General features: G+C 42.1%; 1 pseudogene; it reads left to right on the forward strand.

Annotated features, from left to right (window-relative positions):
• Positions 1-5,000, forward strand: part of LOC143137402 (glutamate receptor ionotropic, NMDA 2B pseudogene) — a 6,823-nt pseudogene that overhangs the window by 1,295 nt on the left and 528 nt on the right.

The following is a 5,000-nucleotide window of genomic DNA, read 5'->3' on the forward strand; positions in this document are numbered from 1 at the left end:
TATGGCCATTATTAAAATAATAATAAAAGAGTTTTTGAACTTTAATGTCACTAATGCTGATTATTCAATGATTTATTTGAATTTAAAAATGTAAAATACTTTTACAGCAAAAATTATATATGCGATTAATTTAGATTAATTAATCACAGAGTATGTAATTAATTAGATGATTTTTTTTAATCGATTGACAGCCCTATTAGTTATACTATTAGCTAGAGAACAATTAGTGTAAGCTGTAAAATGCTGTAGTCAAATTCAAATTCAAATTTAGATTCAAATTCAAATTCAAATTTAGGTAAGCCTCAATGGTATGACTGTGTTACAATATTCACAGTGTCACATACAAGTACAAACCAAAGCATTGTGATGGACATGCCATACAACACAATGTAAAGCGTTAAAAAAGAAAAATGAACATGGAGTTGTGTAAGTCAGATTAAGAATATTAGGCACACCGTCTCTCCCTGTCGTCGCGGTATCAGGTCAGTTGGGAGCAGAACAGGGCTCAACGTTTACTTTTAAAAGTGGTTAAAAGTGGATGCCAGCTGAACAAAAAAGGCATGAAGTTTTGGTTGCCAAAGCCAATCAAATCTGATTGCCACTTGTAAGAATTTGGTATACCAGGTAACCATTAATGTCGAGCTATGGAGCAGTGCATTTGTGGTTATTTGAATGTGCCCTGAGAGCCTCAGAGAAGAGGTCACCAAATCTCATGGGGGGTGTCAGTCTTGTGCTGTGACACACACAATCAATATGAAATTAATTTCCAAGTACAGTACTACCATTACAGTATGTGTGTGTGTGTGTGTGTGTGTGTGTGTGTGTGTGTGTGTGTGTGTGTGTGTGTGTGTATGTGCTCACAAGCACGTAATTGTGTTGTGCAGCCTTGTGTATGCTTGTGTGATTTCAAACTCATCTTCATGCTTCTGTTAAGAGCCGTCTCTGCCATGCTCTGCCCGCCTCTTACACACACACACACACACACACACACACACACACACACACACACACACACCGCTCTCTCCTCCCTCTAACATGTCTCTTTCTCGCTGTGTTTTAATCGCCAGAGGATTACTGACAGGCAGCGTGACAGGCAGAGGCAGTTATCTGGATCTCCCACACCCACTCCCTTATTTTCCTCTCAGTTTCGGAGATGTTTGCCTTTTCTTCAAACAGGACAGCCGGAGAGGAACAACTGTAGATGAGGAGAATGGGAGACATTGGGATTGTGGGCTCGAGAAATGGCCGCAGGTCAGATTTGAACCCCTGGTCCCAAGGTGGACACTTGGACCAGCTGCCAATTGAGTTGAACACAGTTAAACACTCTCCTGCTGTGGCACACATGCTCAAAGTGAGGCCAAAGTCCAAGTGCTGCAGCCTCGGAGGACTCCCAACTGTTATTTCTAATAGACTAACAGGTCCTCATGAGCACCTAGGGCAGTATACAGTCAGTGTACCTCCCTCAAGAGTACCTAGGTTATCATACAGTCAGTATACTACCCTCATGAGCATCTAGGTTCTTCACCTAGGTTCTCATACAGTCAGTATACTACCCTCACAGGCACCTAGGTTCTCATACAGTCTGTATACTACCCTTATGAGCATCTAGGTCCTTCACCTAGGTTATCATACAGTCAGTATACTACCCTCATAGGCACCTAGGTTCTCATACAGTCAGTATACTACCCTCATAGGCACCTAGGTTCTCATACAGTCAGTATACTACCCTCATGATCAAATACTGTAGGTCCGTATGCAGTCAGCATACTACCTCTTGCTCCCACCCCCCCACCCCCCCCATCCTCCATTTTCTTGTTTTAGAATAATCTCCTACTCTTCACACGCTGCGCTCTCTGTTTTAATGGCGAGGGGATTAAAGTCAGTGCCGTAATACCCGAGACACCGGCCCACTCACTGGCTCCCACAGGGCACGCGCCGAGCCGTGTGGGTCCAGGTTAAACCTCTAATTACTCAGTGCTACAGACTGTAATAGTTCCATAATTGAATAGGTGGGCCAGCCCGGACTATCAGATTAATGGCTCTTAGACTTCAGGGGGAGGAGGTGGTGGTGGTGGTGTGTTCACATCCACTGAGGAATACTTGTCCCTGACTGCCTGCAGGGAAATCCGCACGGCAACCTGGATAATGTAGTTTTTTTTACCAGGGAGTCATCGTTTTTTGAGCCAAAGGTTCAGTCGAAATACATGTCGAAATACACCCAAGTCGAAATACACGCAAGATGTCTTTTTCACTTTAAAGAATAATGTAATAGCAGTGTATCCTGGGTAATGTAGTTGTAATGACCATTTTTACTATCTCAAGGGAAATGGTAAGCTTTGGATGTAGTGGTATTAATTAAAAGATAACTGTTCTGGGAGCCAGAGGAGGAGTTGCTGCTGACGTCTTGCTCCAGTTCGGATCCACATTGCATCATGGGTAATGTAGTCCTGCTTCCCTTCTCCTCAGATCCGCAGCACCATAGAGAACAGCTTCGTGGGCTGGGAGCTGGAGGAGGTGCTGCTCTTGGACATGTCGGTGGACGATGGCGACTCCAAGATCCAGGACAAGCTGAAGAAGCTGCAGAGCCCTGTCATCCTGCTCTACTGCACCAAGGAGGAGGCCACCACCATCTTTGAGGTGGCACACTCCGTAGGGCTCACCGGCTATGGTTACACCTGGATCGTACCATCACTGGTGGCGGGGGACACCAATAACGTGCCTGCGGTGTACCCGACAGGTGAGATTGAGGAAGAGAATTGCTTGTAACCGCATGTTACGAGTCTTATGAGTCTTTTTCTTCTGTGTTTTGATACGTGTCTATGTTTTTGTAGTTTATGCTTTGGCAACAGTGTTTGCCCATGACAATAAAGCATATTAAATTCAATAGAACGGAATGACAGATAAAAATGAACAAGAGATGATTTTTGCAGAGGCTCAGTTATGTATGAAGGAACAGCAGATGTTGAGTTTGAGAGGATTGAGTGAGAGATTGAATGAAAGAAAAGAGATAGAAGATAGAGGAAAGAAATATAGTTAGAGAGAGAGAAAAAAAAGATGATACTCTGATATTAAGAGAGAAAATAGGGAGTGAGTGAGTGAGTGAAAGATAGAGAGAGAGAGAACCACTTGCATCGCTATTGTTCATTCAAGTGAATCTTTTTTCTCTGCCAAAATTGTATTATAAAGCAATTAACCAGTCATTGAGGCGGTGCTGAATAGCCTTTAATTGCATTTGGTCTATGAGAGAAAGGAGACATAGAGACACAGAGAGAGATAGAGGCATGAATGGCTGAAGGAGCAGTAGGGAGGAGAGAGATGCTGGCATGAATGGCTGAAGGAGAGACAGAGATCAGGGGTTTAGAGAGCGGGGGAACGAGAAGACGGATGGAGAACAGGATAGGACAGGAGGAAGAGGAGGGAGATGGATCGTACCAAGATGAAAGAGAAGGGGGGGGTGATGAGTAGGGGAAACAAGTGAGGCGAGGGGAAAACACATCTAAATCAAAGGGAACTAGCAACTAGCTACAGAGTCCATATCACATTTTGGTTTGGGTCACGGTGACATGAGCAGTGGTGGACATTACTTGAGTACATTTACTCAATTACTGTACTTAAGTCACTTTTTCATGTATCTGTACTTTACTTGAGTATTTCAATTTTGTTAAACTTCTTACTTTTACTTCAGTACATTTCGAGGCCAAATATCTAACTTTTTACTCCACTACATTTTGTGACAGCTGAAGTACAACTGAAGTTCCTTTTGAAAAAAAAACTGTCCAAATACATGTGTTACATGTATATTTTCTATTAAACGAGCTAGGCTTTAAATAATGGTGTTGCCTAACCTATGTTATTGTCATATCCACTATTTACTGTAGGCCTACCTTGTTGACCCCTTTTCACAATATTGATGTTACCATAACTAGCCTCTTGACACCATCGAGCAAATGATAGACAATGATAGACAAATTGACACTATCAAACACAAAAGGGAACATCTTGATTTGGTCTGAAAGTGTAAAGCATTCAATAAAGAAAAATGTGGTTACTTTGAAATATCTAAGATAAGATATCACATTAGTTTGTTTTTAGTTCTTTCTACATACAACAATTATTAGCTGATTTTGCCCTTGAATGGAGGAGAAAGGCTCAATGAATGCCTGTCTGTGCCGAATCATTTCAACAATAGTAAATGCAACTGTATTAGTCATAATACATTTCAGGACTTTTACTTTCGATACTTAAGTACATTTGAGGACAAGTACTTTTGTACTTCCACTCAAGTGGAAATGTAAAAGGGGGACTTTTACTTTTACTGGAGTAACATTTGACCATGTGTATCTCTACTTTCACTCAAGTACAGGATTCGTGTACTTCGTCCACCACTGGACATGACTTTGTGTCCGACCCAGGGTCATGTCCCGATTCCACCCCATCTCTCTCTCTATCCCACTCACTTCCTGTCAATCTTCACTGTCCTGCCTCAATAAAGGCAAACAAGCCCAGAAATATACAGTACTTCAAAAAGAAGTGTAGTTTAGAGTGTGTGTGTGTGAGAGAGAGAGAGAGAGAGAGAGAGAGAGAGAGAGAGAGGGAGTATCAGATGATTTTAATATATTTTCTGAAATAAGAAAAACAAAAACATTGGCAAAATCATCTTGATCTAGTAGAAAGGGACTTCAGGCACCCCTCTATAGCTGCGGCAAATGACACATATTCCTTAATTCCTGGGGAATGAGTCCTTAGAATAATGATCATGTCAACAAAGTATTGGATAGCAGCAGGTCTGAAAAGAACTTAAATGAAGAGAGATTGAAGCGATTCAGAATGCTGGTGGACAAGCCAGGCAAGCTTAAGGTGTGTGTGTGTGTGTGTGTGTGTGTGGAGGGGGGGGGGGGTACGTGTGATCATCCATCAAAGGGACATTTGTTTTGCAAAGAACATGCTTTATCTCTGCTCACACACTAACCTCTTCTTTTCTTCCTCTCATCATCTTATTC

Source organism: Alosa pseudoharengus, unplaced genomic scaffold (assembly GCF_046254945.1).
Source record: "Alosa pseudoharengus isolate Yale_2024_CS ecotype anadromous, Long Island Sound unplaced genomic scaffold, YU_APseudo_1.1 YU_APseudo_1.1_scf_206, whole genome shotgun sequence".
Lineage (NCBI taxonomy): Eukaryota > Metazoa > Chordata > Actinopteri > Clupeiformes > Clupeidae > Alosa > Alosa pseudoharengus.